The 18,528-nt window shown below is 39.4% G+C and overlaps 1 protein-coding gene across 1 annotated transcript in view; it reads left to right on the top strand.

The window, feature by feature from the left end:
* Positions 1–18,528, top strand: part of LOC149454008 (contactin-5-like) — a gene marked incomplete at its 3' end in the record, with an annotated part of 1,251,777 nt that overhangs the window by 767,316 nt on the left and 465,933 nt on the right. Inside the window, exons 4-5 of the mRNA XM_089687921.1 lie at positions 12,456–12,521; positions 14,701–14,778. The remainder of the gene's footprint in view (positions 1–12,455; positions 12,522–14,700; positions 14,779–18,528) is intronic.

The raw sequence follows: 18,528 nt of genomic DNA, 5'->3' as shown, positions 1-18,528 counted from the left end.
ATATTTCCATTGAAAACAATGTACAGCTTGGAGCACAGAAATATTGACATAATCAGACCGCTAGGGAGGGTAGCCTCCCTGGCGGTATTCCCGAGTGTAGCTCGGGGTAAAGTTTCAGTACCACAAGCGGTAACCCCGAGTTACACTCGGGCTTACCATGCGGTGCTGCTCCACGATCACTCGATAGGATGCCAGCATCTGTCACCTGGGTTCCGTCCCCTGCGAGCGTTGAGACGTATGGGGGACGGAATGGCGGGAAATTTGAAAATGACAAAAAGTGACATTCACTAAAATCACTAAAATCACATAGTAAAACATTACTGTATCAAACCATTTCACATACATTTTGTCCCTAGTGCTTTCTGCTGTGCCCTGCCTGCATTTTGATTGTTCTTTCTGCCTGGAAACTGAGAAACGTCCATGGTATCCAAAAAGCGTCCCTTTAGGTCAAAAGCGGTTTAGATCAGCTAGAGAACAGCGATAGTAAATCAGAACCACTTGCAGAATTGAGTGATAATGATTCGTGGGTAAATTCGTCATCAGACACCGAAAACGATTTTGCGACAGAGCTCAGTGATGTGCGAACTTGGCGCTCTATTTCAAATTTCAGTGTTTTTGGTTTGATTACATTATTGAATTACATTTATTATTATTATATTATTTTTTTTTAATGATTATTTATTATATTATAATTTATGATTTTGTGTTTAAAATGTTATCATACCCGGGATGTTTACTAGACTCTTGTTCGGACAGATTTCAGTGAGTTATTCCTAAGAATTACAGGCCTACTATAAAAAAACAACATATTTCCATCAAAAACAATGTTGAGCACAGAAATATTGACATAATCAGACTGCTAGGGAGGTTAATGCTCAATCACTTGACATGTGTAAATGCATGTGCAAAGCTAGGCCCTTTTTTAAGCAGCCTTTCTCCTGCCAGAACAAAACGCGTTCAGGGTAGCATGAGCCTTAAGTGCAGGAAATTACGCCTATGGTGCAACGGATGTAACAGACTCCAAGACTGGAAGATATCGATATCGAAGGCAGAAAATTATTATGCGTAATATAGTCAGGCAATTTGCATGTTTAGAATTCGGTCAGCAAAAGCAGCTTTTACACTGGCAAACTACTATTAATATTATTTTTATTATTACATATACTTATGTAACGCAGTCAATTCACGCAGCACTTTACATATACTGTATATTTATACATTGAGGTCTATAATCATTTAGTGTCTGTCTGTGTGTGTTTTTTATACTGATACTTTATATCATTCTTGTTAACTTGTTTTTTATATAAAAAAAATCTGTTCTGTTTTACACAACAAAATTTGTTTTACACATGCATATTTAATACAGGGTGCACCCATAGCACATTTCCTAACATAATGACTAGTGATGGGCCGAACACCCCCCCCCCCCCCCCCGTTTGGTTCACGGTCGAAGATTCGAACCTACCGAAAGTTCTACCCCAAACTTTTGAACCAAGATAATTCACTAAGCGGTATCTTACCACATCTACTGCACAGCTACTAAAATACCAAATGAGTTATATTATTAACTCTTGCGGTATTTTAGTAATGAAAACATTCTTTAATATTTCAGCTGTTAGTAGGGTTCCCTGCTGACTGCGGAATGTAAAAAGAATTGCTGGCATTGCTCGGTAATTAAAATAAAAAAAAAAAAGTCATGGCCCCCCCATTCATACCAACCCCTGTGGGTCTGGTATGGGTTTTGAGGTGATCCCCTACACCAAAATTTAAAAAAAAATGGCCTGGGGATTCCCCCCCCCCCCAAAATCCATACCGGATCCTTATCTAAGCGTGCAGCCCAGCAGGTCAGGAAAGAAGGGGGACATGTGAGCGTCCCCCCTCGTCAACCATACCAGGCCACATGCCCTTAATATGGGGAGGTGCTTTGGGGCAGGGGTTCCCCCCGAAGCTCCTTGCCCCCGTGTTGATGGGGACAAGGGCCTCTTCCCCACAACCGTGGTCTGTGGTTGTAGGGGTCTGCAGGTGGGGGAGGCTTATCGGAATCTGGAAACCCCCTTCAACAAGGTGGCCCCCAGATCCCAGCCCCCCCCCCCCAGTATCGCTACTCATTCAGAAAAAAAAGTGTAGTGTAAAAAACGGAAAGTAGACAATCTTTGACAAGTCCTTTAATAAAAACAAAAATTTTAAAAAAGTCCCCTGAAGTAAATCCAACATCAATCACCATGCCCGCCACCACAGCTGATCCAAAAAAAGCCAGACGCTGGCTCCTGGCCATCTGACAGTTGTGTCGGCCTGACAGTTCTTAAATACTGTGGGGTGGGGTCACATCTGCCCCCTTGTGACAACATCATGCACTGTGATTGACCAAAGCTTTGCACCTGACCTGTGGTCAGGTGCATTGCTTTGGCCAATCACAATGCACTGTCAGGGTGCAGTGCACTGTGAGGTGCAGTGGGCGAACAGCTCTCCGATCGCCCTTACCGTTTGTGTGTCCGCCAAACACACAAATGGCCGATGTTTGAGTTGAACTTATGTTTGACTCAAACATCTAGCCCAACCCTAATAACAGCAGCAGTTTGCTTTCAAATGATCTCTCTCTAAAGTTGAGTGTTTGAACAAAAAAAAAAAAAAAACCTGACAGATCCCCGTATCAACACAATGATGTGTGATGCAGGGATTTCTCCAGCTAAGCAATTTTTTTCTGACAGGGTGAATCCGCCCACCAGAATGTACTGATCGGCGCTTGCAGCCATTGGTTGCATGCGTTGATCGAGTGTTGGCTCTCCAGCATTAAACAGAGAAGAGTACACAGATACTGGTTGAGCCAGGTGACTTTTGGTGTGTATGCCAGGCTTAACTGATACCTAAGGCCCAGACTGCTAAAAACAGCAGGAGGGAGGGGGAGGAGTCACTGATCAAATGCGTTTGTGTGTACATTTTAGCTTTTCTCAAGGAGACCCAGAAACCATATGACAAAGAGATAAAAGCTCCGCCTGCTGCTGTATGAAATATTACATAATGATATGCAACATGGTTTTAAAATGATTTTCATGTCTTTTTTTCTTAAAGTGTTACTAAACCCAGGACCCTGCATTCACTATATCTAGTCTCCCACAGTACACACAACATGGAAGTGCAATTATTTTAGTAAATATAAACTGCTAAATACCTTTTCTCATCAGCAGTTAGAGCAGTCTTGTGGCTTCTATCAGTGTCCAGGAGAGCACTGGTTAAAGCTTGTAGAAGGAATTTTCTTTCTGCTCTAGGAGGAGGCAAAACCCCTGACCTCTGTCTGGACAGTGCTGATTGGCCCCGTGCTGATCATATCCAAGAAAAAAAAAACCTCTCCAGCAATACACCCGGGATGTTTACTAGACTCTTGTTCGGACAGATTTCAGTGAGTTATTCCTAAGAATTACAGGCCTACAATAAAAACAACATATTTCCATTGAAAACAATCTTCTGCTTTGAGCACAGAAATATTGACATAATCAGACCGCTAGGGAGGGTAGCTTCCCTGGCGGTATTCCCGAGTGTAGCTCGGGGTAAACAAACTGAGCATGTGCAAAAAGCCTACGGTTCAGTTTGTCTTATTAGGAGATAAGAGGTGGTCGCTTGAAAAAGGAGAGGAACAGAGAAGAAAGGATCAAACAGCCTTTTTACACAATGCAGAAGATTAACCCCTTAGGTTCCAGTGAGTATAACAAGCATGCTTTACTGCATATACAGACTGATTTTACTGTTGTGGGTTTAGTAACACTTTAAGTCTTTATATAAAACCTTTGCTTTACATATAAACATTTAATGCAGGGTTCACAAATAACAAAGGAATCCCATAACAATTATGGCAGCAGATGCAGTTTGCCTTCAGACTCTCTTTAACTGAAACTCAAAGGGTTAGTTCTCCTATAATGGCCATTTTCCAAAAAGTCTCCTATGCATTGCAGCATCTCCAGCACATTACATTCCACTGCTCCACTGTCAAAATAGTTCTATTCTCCCTCCATATAAGTGGACAGTTTACAGCCTGTTCCGAAAAGCTCCTTAGTACATGACCCTCTCCATCCTGTATTAACTGTAGGATGGGTCAAACATTAGAGATACTTTCCCAGCAGCTGCTCAGGTTCATTCAATCACCGTGCATGTGCAGTGCGTTCTCTCAGCCATTCTGAGCAGCTGAGCTGAGCTACAGAGGGATTGCACTGTTTGAACGAGCCAGAGTGACTAAATGTGTTCCTGTGATTTAAAGTGGGAAGTACCAGATTTGACCACTAGTTGGTGCTCTCTATTAAAGGATATTCCTATGAACCTGAGCACCACCTAGTGGCCAAATTCAGTGTTTTCAATTTTGAATTAATGAAAAACATTTGTCCAGCACAGGGAATAGCCCAATAACATTCTCTTGTCTGCCCCATATAAGCAAAACAAATGTGAATACACTTTTACTGGGAGAATTATTTCTAAACACACCCAATACTGTTGGGTTTACATGTACTTTAAGACCCAGGCTACTGAAAAAGCAGTGACACTGCTCTGACTCATTCACTTGTGTGTGTAAATTTCACCTTTTTGCAGCAAGGAGACCCAGGAAAATTATTATTATTAATATCAGACAGGATTCACTGTATATATCACTGCAGATCTTTAAAAATAAGGGGAGATGATACTGTTACAATCCAATTTAATACAAAAAGGGAAACGTAAAATATAAAATATTCATATGACTAGAAAAGTTTTTTTTTCAAATTATAATTTTTGTCTTTACCATACAGTAGTTAAAAAAAGAATATACAAAATAAATGCAGAGCCACTCTACATTCCTGGTCAGGAACCCTGAATGGATGGACATTGTAATATCCAGTAATTCACAGGCAGATGTTTTTCTATTGAAACCCCGTGACATCGGAGAGGCAACTGCTTACAGTTCTGGAGCATTATTTCCCAGGAGAAAATAATATATAGATTCACAAAATATGAAAGTGTATATGCATACGTCCTCATATCAAAGACAATATTTATTTTTATTACTTTATAAAGGTACAAGTAAAGCACTATCTCTTAATAATCAACGGTGACTGTTTTGAAGTCTCACAATTCACAGGGCTCCTGTGTAGGCGGAATAATTAAAGGAGCAGGATTTTATACCTGTATCATCTCCATTTTGTGTCGATCTCTGATCATGACAGAAGCAATGCTGTTTACTGCACAGAATTAAAAGGCACCATGGGGTGGGCAGCATATCTGGGCACAGCGGGGGGGTGTTTCCTTCTGAATCTTACTAATGTTGGCTACCACATCAGCCCGGCACTGCCAATAAAAGACTCGGGACAGATGAGATGGACTAAAGTTATAATACATATCTTTTTTCTTTTTTTTTTTCAGAAGTAAATACAGCTTTAGCCATGGTCCATTCCCCTGCCTCATTAAAATGTTATTTCAGTTTACAAAGAATCTTGTGCTATAAAACGTGTCCAAGAAATAATCCTGGTCTCACGGCACTGTTGTTTATTCCTGATTGTCTGTAAATATCCACTTCTTTTTATCTGTTCAGAGGATGCAATGCTTTTTTTCAAAACTATTCTGTGAGTGACAAACAGCTCAAGCAAACAGCTAAATTATACAGCTAAAATGTCAAATATGACCTGGCTTTCGTACCAAAAGAATTTTAACCATTTCAGTACCGGGCACTTCCTGCCCAGACCAATTTTCAGCTTTCAGCGCTCTCGCACTTTAAATGACAATTGCGCAGTCATGCAACGCTGCACCCAAACTAGCTTTTTATTATTTTGTTCACACAACTAGAGCTTTCTTTTGGTGGTATTTATTCACCACTGTTTTTTTTATTTTTTTTGTTAAATTAATAAAAGACTGAGAATTTTGAAAAAAAAAACACAGTTTCTGCTACATTTCTTTGGTAAAAATAACCCAAATCATTATTTATTATTTAGTCTGTAGGACGGTTATAGAGTTCACATACTATGTCTATATCTGAAAATCAATCAATCCTGAAGTGCTGACCACTTTTTGCAAAGTAGACAGTCTCAGGTATTTAGTAAGAGGCATGGCAAGTTTTTTAAAGTTGTAATTTTTTTGAAAAATGAAGAAATAAAAAAAAAATCACATTTTATTTATTTTACATACTGTCACCAGTTAGTACAGTGTCATCATATAACTGGTGTGGCTGGTTGACACTGATGAGTGACAGTATGAAAAAAATAATATTTTTTTCAACTTTTTCATTTTTTTTAATTTTTTTTATTACATTTTTTTCTTCTTTTACGATTTTTTTTTTCATAACACATTGTAACATTGTACATCTCTGGAGAAGTGATCAGTATTTTTTTTTTTACACATTATGATTGATTATAGCAAAGAATGTCATTGCTATAAGCAAGCATTTAACTGAATGAAATTGATTCATTCAGGTTTTTTTGTTGTGATTAGCTAAGATTGGCCACAGCTAATCACATGACACAGATGGGCTGTGATTGGTCCACTCTGTACCATGTGATTACTGTGACCAATCACAGTTAGTGACACAATTGTACAGAATGGAAGGAAGCCATCTGTTTGTTCATTTGTACCTGTAATAAGGCTTGCCTGTAGGTACTGTAAATATCTCCTGAATGTGCACCGTTTAGGAAATATTTACCTTTGTAGAGCACCGGGGTATGTGCTCTGAAGGAATGGCATGCCTGTGCCATTCCTTCAGAGCTGTGTGCCGTAAAAAGTGACTCCCACACCCATGAGAGTGATGTCATCGTGGCCCGTTCATTCAAGCTGCTGGAGCCCACAAACCTGGAAGAAGGACCGAGTGAATATGGAAACCCTGTCAGCGGTGATAGCATGCCACTGGAGGGCATAGTTGTAAGGTAAGTTTCACAAAATGTGCTAGTATGCAATTATGACACACGATAGAGCAGTGTTTCTCAACCTATCTTGGACAATCTCAAGGCAACATCCACATGTGTAGGACACCCAATGTTAGAGGTGATTTATTCTTCCAAAGCAAATATTCCTTTGTAAACTGGTACTGACTAGTATTCCTATGTTTCTCCCTTAGTTTCTCTCCCTCATTCAGCTAATGTGACCCTACTGCTGATAAAGAAGGGCATAGGAGGGACAAACAAGGATGCTGTGCAGACACTAATGATGACACTAATCTAATGATGTGATTGGTTGCTAGGATGCCAGAAGCTGGCAGGTTGTAAAAGTGTGCAATGAAAACCTATGGCTTTGTGTAAATAAAAGGCAAGACTGATTCACCTGCTGGATTGTATACAATTTTGGGCAGTTTTAAGCATATTGTTAAGGCACCCATGAAAAAGCCTGAAGGCACCCTGGTTGAGAGAGGCTACTATAGAGGGATATGCTTTGTTCATAAATCATGTCTGAGGTTTACAAAAACGTTAACCAGTTCTCACCCGGCCAATAACAAAATGATGGCCAAGCGAGACTCTAGTCGATTTGGATGGGTGTCATATGATGCCCTGCCATATTGCACCCTTGTGTGTGCCTGCGGGACTGCACTGTGGTGACATCTGTCATCGGCTGTGTCTGAGGGACACAGCTGATGACAGATCTGTCTACCAGTCCCTGCTGGTATCACGTGACCGCTGTGACCAGTCACAGCAGGGCACATGACCTTCCTGTGGACTGTTCCTGCCGTCCTCATGTCCAGGGCAGGTCTATAGATGTAGTGGTGTTAGGAACAGCCCATTTACAAGACCGCTAGTGTGTGTGTGGGGGGAGGGGGGGGCAGGAGTGGCGGGGACCGGTCTTGCACTGGAAGGATTGTAGTATATCTTTACTTTCTGAGCCCCTTGACAAAAATTAGCATTTAACCCATACAGTGCAGGCACAGCCCCACTGCATGGGAAAATCATTTTTTTTCCACAGATTTCTTCTTTAACCGCCATGTAAAACTAGTTTATTGGGAAAATGACAGGCATGTGGTATAAATTTCCCACCTATGTGGTGTGGGGATAAACTGGTGGCTTGGTTTTGGCTTTCTGTCCTCATTTTATTGATATTAGAATTATTATGGATTTATTTTTGCAATTATTTATAACAAGTACTGTCAATTTAAGCAGCGCTTTACATATATATATTGTACATTCACATCAGTCCCTAACTCTCAAGGGGCGTACAATCTAAGGTCCCTAACTCACATTCATACATACACATACTAGGGACAATTTAGACAGGATTCAATTAACCTACCAGCATGTCTTTGGAAAGTGGGAGGAAACCTACACAGGCACAGAGAGAACATGCAAACTCCAGGCAGGTGGTGTTGTGGTTGGGACTTGAACCAAGACCCTAGTACTGCCAGGAGGAAGTGCTAACCATTTAGCCACTGTGCTGCCCCGATGATTTTGCTCAATGTTTTTTAAATTGTGTAGCACTAACACATTGCCAAACATTTTAAAAGGTCTATTTATTAGTCATACCATCCTGGGGAATTGCAGACATCTTAGAGCAGTATTTCAGTCACCTGTGGAAAAATTACAAAAACTGTAGCTGCTGGTTTTTAATAAGAAGACACTCACCTGTCACACGATCCAGCGCTGTCCTCCGTTTTCATCATGGAGCTTCTGTCCCCAGCGCCGGCATACTAACTGTGGGCAGCCAACTGTGAATGCTTGTTGCTTCGCAGACAACTGATCACTGCGCATATGCATGCTGATTGGTCCTACAGATTTTTGGGACCTGTGACATGTCCCAGAAGGCTGTGGGGGGAAGAAGGGGAGCCAAACTTACAGAAAAAGTGTTAAAGTGCGTAGTTATTATGATCTACTGAATTGTTAATTACACTCACCATTATCACCCATTGTGAAAAGCATGTTCTGAGCTGCTTTATCATTAAAGCCACATATATTAAGGGAAGGTTTAAGAGGTAGGATGAGCTGCCTGCAAAGGACTTGGGAAGAGGAGGCATCACGTCTTCTTATATACCCTCCCCCAGTCTTGTCACCAGTCACTGAATCATGGTCGCTGATCCGCTCACATGCAGTCACTGTGAAGCACAGACTTCAAATAGAAGTAACCATGGTCTGAGTTGTGCAGAAACCTTTCATATAATCGTTAAAGATCAGCCAGAAACTGAGACAGGAGACGGTACAGAAGGATTGCCGAGGGATGAGCTTTGGAGTCATCTAAGGTGAGGATCTAATGCTTTACAATAGAAAGGAGTTATCCTTTAAATCCCTGTTACGTTCATTGTCTGGACCCATTAGGAAAATACATTTATACAAAGTTATTGGACATGGGAACTGTTGTTTTTTTTTTTACTAGCTGAGCATTGAAATCTTGATGTATTGTCTTTTGTGCAGACTTTATGAAAGTCACACATCCTGTATGTTGAATGCTAGGAATAGCTTAACTAATGAATGAACACATCTGTCAATATTGCAATACCATTTCATTTCCTTTTAAAGAGCAGCTCCTGGCTGCAAGTAAATGAATCAGCAAACTGCTGATGCTCTCTTGGAAACATTACAGTTTTGCCCTTTAATGTTGTCAGAGAACGCCGGAAGATTTACCTCCCTTCCTGACCAGGCCATTTTTTGCTTACTTTAATTGACAATCGTACAGTCATGCAATGCTGTACCAAAATTAAATCTATAAAATTTTTTCCCCAAAAATAGAGCTTTCTTTTGGTGGTATTTAATCACTTTTGGGTTTTTTATTTTTTGCTATATTAATGAAAAAAGAACAAAATTTAAAAAAAAAATTTTTTTACTTTCTGCTATATAATATGTATTTTTTTTTAAAAAATCTAATATCTTCATAAATTTAGGCCACAATATATTCTGCTACAAATTTTTGGTAAAAAATTCCAATAAGCATATATTGATTGACTTGTCCAAATGTTATAGATACTACAAAACTATGGTATATACACTGGAATTTATTCTTTTTTTCAATACTAGTAATGGCAGCGATCAGTGACTTATAGCAGAACTTCAATATTGCGGCGGACAGTCTGACACTGACACTTTGTGGGAACCAGCAGGGCTGCTGTTAGAAACCACTGGGCCCCATACAGCCAACCTGACAGGGCCCTCCCCCCAAAAAAAGTTTACTATGCTTCAGCTATGAATGAACACAGTGAGTGGTATCAATCACTCATTGAGGGCGATTTACTAAAGGTGGTTCACTCAGAACCTCATGCACCTGTGCATGGTGGCCAATCAGCTTCTAACCTCAGCTTGTTCAATTAAGCTTTAGTAATAAAACCTGGAAGATGATTGGTTTCCATGCAGAAGTGCATAAGATTCTGAGTGAACTAGCTTTAGTAAATAAACCCCATTGTGTTCATTCAGGAAAGAAATAAGCTATAGGGCAGACTGAAAGTGGATAACCTATTTATTTTATTTATTACAGGTACCTATATAGCGCCTTCAATTTATGTATACATTTACATCTGTCCCTGCCTCAAGGAGCTTACAATATAATGTCTCTAATACACATACATGATCCAATTTAGACTGGAGCCAGTTAACCTACCAGCATGTCTTTGGTGTGTGGGAGGAAACTGGAGTTCCCAGAGGAAACTCACACATGCACAGGGAGAACGTGCCAACTTAAATTAAAGACCCTGAAGAATTAAAGTGTGTGTCAATTTTACAATGGACTTATCTTATTTGCTTCCATTTGGTCTGTTAAATATACCATTGAAAGCATTGTGTGCTATCTGTTCAATATAAACAATGTATTAATTATATTAGAAATTTGTATTAACAATGCACGGCTCTCTTGTGCCTTGCGTGCACTTGCTGTGTTATCTCATAGAGACTATCCAGTTTTTGTCTTGCACTATATAACAGTTAGTCCTTGTGCTGTAGAGATTATTGCAATGGGCAGGATTCAGTGGTTTTATAAAAGACAATTTGGCAGGGCTGACACCAATTTTTGAAATTTCAGGCCACAAAAAGGCTATCATGGTATTGTCATTGCACAACAGGACTTGGGGGACCATATGCACTAATGGCAGATCAACAGGTATTTCTCTGAACTTCCAGGGTTTTTTCCCCTAAAGGGAAGTTCCTCTTCTTTTGGAACTTTTTTTTTTCGGGGGGGGGGGGGGGGGGAGTGGATACATAGTTTTGGTAGGTACCCATTCTCACTTCTGGTCAGATCGCCTAGGCGATTCCCTAAGTTTTCCCACAACCCCTCCCCCCTAATTGCCCACAGCATTCTGGAGCACGTCATAGATCCAGAAGGCTGTGGGACCATTCACGCTGATCAGCTCGAGGCATTTGTAGTGGGAAGCCAGCTGTGAAACCATCACAACCAGCTTCCCGTAGTTAACATGCTGACGCCGGGGACACAAAGATGGACAAAGAAATGGTCCAGGTGAGGATGGCACTGGATCCCTGGACAGGTGAGTATCCTTTTATTTTTCAAACAGGGTGAAGGACCTCTTTAAAGAGATAAGGCACAAGAAATGTGCATGTATCTTTTCACCACTATCTTTCTTTTATACTGACTTTTAAACATATAACAGATGTAATAATTTAGAGGGACAAAAAGATTTGGTTCTGAAACAAGGACAGTCATTTCAAATGAGGGACAGTTGGGAGCTGTAGGAATTGCTGAACTTGTACAGCTGTATTTAGGGGTTTCGAGCAAGACTGCAATAGGCAACTGGCTTTCTGATTTACAGTAGCCTAGGAACAATATACGGATAATAAAAAGATGGCAGCATGTAGAAATGTAGATAAAGACACAAGAAAGGAGGATAAGGTCTGGGAGCAGGGAAAGGGAGTCAGAGAAGAGCCGGCAGGTATAGTGTCATCAATGTGTTGGCACTCCTTGACCCTCAGTGTGGTACAAAGGGCAATATCTAGAAAACTGCATTGAACACCTGCATCCTGCAACATAGGGTGATTTTAGAATACAATAATGCTGGCACTTTGTAGTATTGTGATCTGAATTTACCTTTAAAACAAAACTGTGCTTTGCCCATTCACAGTAACTGTCCCATCCTTCAGCATATACTCTGTTCCCTATTCAACTTGCCAAAGTAAAAAGGAAATACCTGGTGCTTCCAAGTATGAAGGAGCATGTGACTCACTCCATGTGCCTGTGTTTAGTAAATCACCAAAATCAGTACTATCTGGAGTGGGCCTTTAGCCCAGAAAGAACTACAATTTCAGTGATTTGTAGCCTACACATATTGGCTTCTGCTGCTGATGTCAGTGGTAGAGAAACAAAAAGTGTATATATAGCTCTAGCAAAGGAGAGATTAAACCTTGCATGGATGAGCACAGATTTACTTAGATCCCTCCACCTTCTTCCCTCTCATTCAATGGTAAACATCATCTCTTTTATATTCTAGTCCCTTGGCTATTATGCCAAAACTATTTATAATTAGACTGACTTAAAAATTCTTCAAATCAGTAATTTTGCCTTTTCTCTAACGCTCCTGATATACACAATTGTTGTAGGTCAAAGAGAAGAGTGTCAAAGTTAAAGGACAAGCATAAACAGCCAGACAGCAAGCAATTTCAGAGGTAGGTCACTAATTACATAGTTACATAGTTAGTCTGGTTGGAAAAAGAAACACATCCATCTAGTTCAACCAATAAAAGGGGAAAAAATTATACAATCCTATATACACAATCCTATACCTACAGTTGATCCAGCGGAAGGCAAAAACCCCCAATAAAGCTTGATCCAATTTCCTCCAGCAAGGGAATACATTCCTTCATGATCCCCCAAGAGGCAATCTGATATTCCCTGAATCAACTTTAAGTATAAATATTAGTATCCAGTTATGTTATGTACATTTAGGAAAGAATCCAGGCCTTTTTTAAAATAATCTCCTGAGCTGGCCAGAGCCAGCTCTAGAGGGAGTCTATTCCACATACGTGTAACATTTGGAGATTAAATTTCTTTTCCTCCAGATGTAAAGAGTGCCCCCTTGTTCTCTGTGATGACCTCAGGGTGAATAGCTCTACACCGAGTTCACTATATGAACCACTGCTGTATTTATACATGTTGATCATATCCCCCCTTAATCTCCTCTTCTCAAGAGAGATTAACTTCAGTTCCTCTAATCGTTCCTCATAGCTGACCTCCTCCATGCATTTTATCAGTTTAGTTGCCCTTCTCTGTACTTTCTCCAGTTCCCCAATGTTCTTTTTGTGAATCGGTGCCCCAAACTGAACTGCATATTCCAGATGAGGTATTACTAATGATTTGTACAGGGGTAGAATGATATCTCTCTCTTTGGAGTCTATAACTCTATTAATAAAAAAAAAGGATTTTTGCTAGCTTTGGATGGACTCCAAAAAATCTCTAATAAATAGTTAATGTTATAAGACAGCAGCTCTATTGACAATGTATACCTTCACTAAACTCTTGTCAGCAAATTCTGATTTGTTGCTCAATTCAGGTCTGTGGTTTATGCAAATTCTGGAAGTCACAGAAAGGAATATGCAATCAAACACTCTACTAACAATCTCAAGTTTCATAGTCTTTCCTACACTTATTACAGCAGTTGTAGGCACCATAGTTGCATAGTGCACTCAGTAATCAGGTCTCAGTAACATTCCTGGCCTGACATATCCCCCTCACTTCCTCTGCAGTACAAGTCTGTGTTACGATGTGGGGGAGTGGATGTTGCTCAGCTATGCCAGCATAGAGCACTGGAGTAAGAGGCAAGAAGCAGCATTTTAAATGAATAAAAAAGATATTTTAAAGCCAGACTCAGAGAACTAGATAAAATCTACCCATGCCGTGCCCCTCACCCCACCCCACCCCACCCCACCCTGCACTGCGAGGCTTAAGTAATCATTTAGTGTAGAGGTGCAAAGCTAAGGTGTATTACTTATCCTATCCCTCAGTGAAGCAGGCTCCAGCACTGTTCTTGTTTACCCGAAGCTCTGGTCTGTGGATGGTCCCTCTGTGTCATTACCTACAATGTATGTCTGTTAACCCAACATGGGCGAAGGTAAGCATGTGATCTTAGCTGGGATCTTAGTGTGGTGGCAGCGTATAGATTGAAGGAGCCTTCTGGAGCCAGGAATAAAGTATTACACCTTATCCCTGCCCCCCTAGATGAAACGAGCATTTAACCCTTGCAAAATTGTGGGGGGCCCAGATTTTGTCTAATTCTTGCAGTTCCTCTTTAAGTAATTTTTCAAGCAAAGCATGAGTGACAAATGACAACATAACTATAAAAAGGTGTGATGCTTCAAGAAGGATTGACTGATAACAATTTAGTGTTTAGGTGACAATTTGTGACAGTATTTACGCAGTCACTCATCCAGATTACTGATTACATCATTACACCTACAGACAGCCAATAGAGAGAGAAACTTGAACATATTGCATAAAATTGAAAACAACACAACACACAACTCATTTAAATTGTTCTTATAGAAATATAATAAAACAATAGCAGAATATGTACTTATTGACCCCCCCCCCTCTTTCCCTTATACCATGGCTTCAATTTGAAAAGAAGTTTGTGCTGTATAAATGAACAGATAAAAAATCTAGCAGGTTTTGTGCTGATTTATGTGTTTGATTTGGTTGTGCGCTGGAAGTGTAAATTCTATGAGGTGTTAGCATTATGGGAGTGGAGGTGATGACAGCGTTGTGAAGATTTACTTTCAAAAGGGAAAATGTTAAAAAAAAAAAAAAACTGTACCAAGTTTCTAATCTCGCACTTTTCTCCTTTTCTAGATTGGACATAAAACAATTTCTTAAAATTGGATCTACCCTTTGCTGCAGACATCCATTGCTCCGAAAATATACGAGAGGGTAAGTCGTAATCAAAACGGAATTTTATTGTTATTTTAAATGTTACAGATGTTGTGATCTGGGCAGTATAAAGATTATGGCAAATAATGGAAGAATTAGAAATGGTGCTATATAAATAATTATTAATTATGGTTTTTTTTATTGCCGTTACATAAGCTGGTGTAAGAGGGATACTCTAGATGAAATTCTGCAGATTTTCACTAATTTCTTTTAAAAGTATGACATTTAAAAGTATTTTTGTATTTATTTAATTGCGTTTATATATATATATATATATATAGAATATATATTCTTTTAACTGTAATTGGTCATGTACCTATATTACATACATCATGCAAGTGTTTATTTCACTTTGCACAATGACGACACAACGTAACCCCTAATGAAACCTTTTGTTTAAAGGAGATACATGTTGGGTTTTGGGGGACTTTAACAGCACTGGGCACTTTTATTTTTTATCAGAGTATAGGGTATTAGGTTAATTTATATCACTAAGAAGGTCGGAAAAGTTGAATGTACTAGGCTGAGTCTCATAGGTTTTTGAAGCAATATGTGATATTAGTCCTAAGAGACACATTTTGTGTTGTTCTGGTTCCGAGATTCTCTATTCTCTCCTGGAAGTCACACGCCCTCTCTCTCTCTCTTTCTCTCTCTCTCCCTCACTCTCACTTTTAGTCACTTCTAATCCTCCCTCCCCTTCTTTTTTTTCTTTTTCCTTTTTATTCTTCCAGTCCACATTTGCCCCCCTCCTCATGTTTGATACGAAACCTCCAATTGGTCATTGGGAACAGTGATCCATCTCTGTTGTACATTTAGATTCTATCTTCCCATGTACCACAATGCCTCTTCATGTTTTTATATGGTTCCTTGTAACAAGATTTTCATGCAATAATCCTTCTTCCCTGTAGGGCAATATGTTTTTGTGTATTCACTTAAGCCTGTATATGTTCATGGACTGTCCTACGTCTGTTTCTTTTTATGTTTTTGAAAACAATAAAAAGTTTGAACAAGAAGCAATATGTGATATGAAGACAGAAATGTATTTGCAGCCAGTAAAGAAAGAACACTTCTGCTATCTTTTATTCTCTGCAGGATATAGGTTGGGGTTTGTTTCAATAATAATATTTAATTAGAGTAGAATAAAAGTGATATTTTAGGTTGTAGTAGGTTCACCACTTCACCTCCACAAACTTTACTATTGTGAATGTCCCACAAAAGGGACATATTGACTTTATTACATTTTTACACCTTTTTTTATTATAAAACTGGTTGGATTGAAGGCAAGGCTAGAATTCAGCTTTAAATTACAAAAAAATAATTTCTACTTCTGACTTTTTTACTGTTACAAAGATTTCCTCTTGTTTCTTGTCCTGGGGACAACCTTTTACCAGACAGCGGCCAACAGCAGTAAAGCACGACAGGTGTTCTAATCCTTCTCCATTCCTATAAAAATATTTTTTGGCTGTAGAAACATGTTAAAGACTAATTTGGAGCACAAATAGAATATTTAGCATTTCCCCCAACAGCCGATGAAAAATATGGAGCTTGGTTTTCTGGGGGATTATCTAATACAGAGAAATACTTACCTTAACCCTCCCTGAAGGCATTCTTATTGCCAATCTCCATCAACCCCATTGACTGACACATCATGTACATTGTCATGTTTAATTTGTCTAAACAACCTACCTAATGAGGCCCCCTTCCCACTGCCAGACCTCATAGAAGCCATCTGGGTTGCTTTAGCTATAGTTAGAACTTGGTGTCACTAAGTTCTAGCCCCAAGTTTACTGTCCCCTGAAAGCATTGAAATGCTAGGTGGGCATGTCTAGGGAAGTTCAACAGCATGGGAGAATGATCATCCAATATTATTATATTAACAAAAATTCTTCTCATGCAAAGTTTAGCCTCTAACCTTTGACGGGAAATAAAAGCTCCCCTTCAGACCTTGGAAGCTGAACACACTCAAAGACACAGGTCAATACTTAACCTGGACATACACTGATAGATTTAAGTATGAACATTCATAAGGCTCTTTCAGATGGGTGGCCAAGGGGTAGAAAAACAGGTAGCAGAGATGTGGTTTTACTGTTCTCTGGCTGCCCACCTGAACTGCAACAATGCAACCGGACAGGAATGTATACATGTTGTGGCCGCAGCATTTTTAGTTTGCAATGTCTGACAGGCGGCACCACCTGTCAAACTTGCCCATTTAGTTCAAAGAGGACACACACCGCAACCACAAGCCGAACACTCAGCTGGCATTTGTGGCATGGTCGTGCAATGTAAAGTTACTATTCAGCTATTTAAAAATAGAAAGTAAACAAGTGATCTACTGCGGATCACAGGGCAATAAGTAGTACTGCTAATGTGAAAGTAGCCGGACAGAAAAATCTCATCAGCACATTTTGATATTACCATCAGAGACTTGACAAATGGCGTTCAAAAGTACTTCAAAATGGCGTTAGCTTTTAATGTTCAATTTTGGAATGAATGGAATTTCCTGAGTGATAACCACATTCACTGTTAGAAAAAAAAAATCCATCCTGCTATTTTTTTCATGATTATGGTCAAAAATAATTGTCAATTTGACCCCATTAACTGTTAGAAAATTGAGCAAGCATTCCAAAATGAATTTTTTTCTAAAAAAAAATGTAAATTCAAATTCCAGCTTTAGAACGTAATTTAAACCTATGAATAGACTATTGACAACAAGAGCATAAAGTACTTATTTTTTTCATCCTTCCATTACCCCAATAAACTGCTTATTTGAATTGAAGAAAAGTTTGGTTATGTGAATACAATTTCTAAGAAAAGAATAAGGGGCATTAGAGGATGACAAATGTGTGCTTTGCGTTAAGATACAATCTAATTTCACCCCTTGTAGGAAGCCTGCTTGTAAAAGTATGGAAGAACATATACTGATATATTATTTCTGAATAAGGATAAGGTAGGATTAACCTCTTTCAAAGCATTAGTGACATAGCATGTCATAAGTAATATCTACCTAACAACACTTGTTCTCTGTTCCTGTAATTAATGCCGGCTTTAGCTGGTTATCCTTGTCGAAATTCATTCATCCTAAGTATGTGTGGAAGAGCTTTTCGTTCATGAGGGCCCTTTATTTATTAGTTTGGCAGTAGAGATTGTAGATAGTGGTATAGTGATAGAAGTGAGTAAAGTAATCACCCCTACGCATCTGTATAGTATACATGTACATTGTTAGGAGCGATAAAAAAGCCTTCGTGTGCATGTGTTTGCATAATTTCATAATTGCATATTTAGTGTAAGTCATGTTCCATTTGGAGATAAAAAACATGGCTTGGTTCCCAGCCCGCAATTTTATTTCCCTATATACTGTACATTTATCAAACACATGACAAATATATATATATATATATATACACACTCACCTGCCACTTTATTAGGTACACCTGTTCAATTGCTTGGTAACACAAATTGCTAATCACATGGTAGCAACTCAATGTATTTAGGCATCTAAACGTGGTGAAGATGGCTTGCTGAAGTTCAAACTGAGCATCAGAATGGGAAAGAAAGGGTGTTTTAAGTGACTTTGAATGTGGCATGGTTATTGGTGCCAGATGGGCAGGATTGAGTATTTCAAAAACTGCTGATCTACTGGGATTTCCATGCACAACCATCTCTAGGGTTTACAGAGAATGGTCTGAAAAAGAGAAAATATCCAGTGAGCGGCACTTGTGTGGACAAGAAAATGTATATTATATAGGGCGC

Source organism: Staurois parvus, unplaced genomic scaffold (genome assembly GCF_062004578.1).
Source record: "Staurois parvus isolate SC_StPar_1 unplaced genomic scaffold, SC_StPar_1.0 ptg000440l, whole genome shotgun sequence".
NCBI lineage: Eukaryota > Metazoa > Chordata > Amphibia > Anura > Ranidae > Staurois > Staurois parvus.
This window is presented reverse-complemented; position numbering and strand designations above follow the sequence as displayed.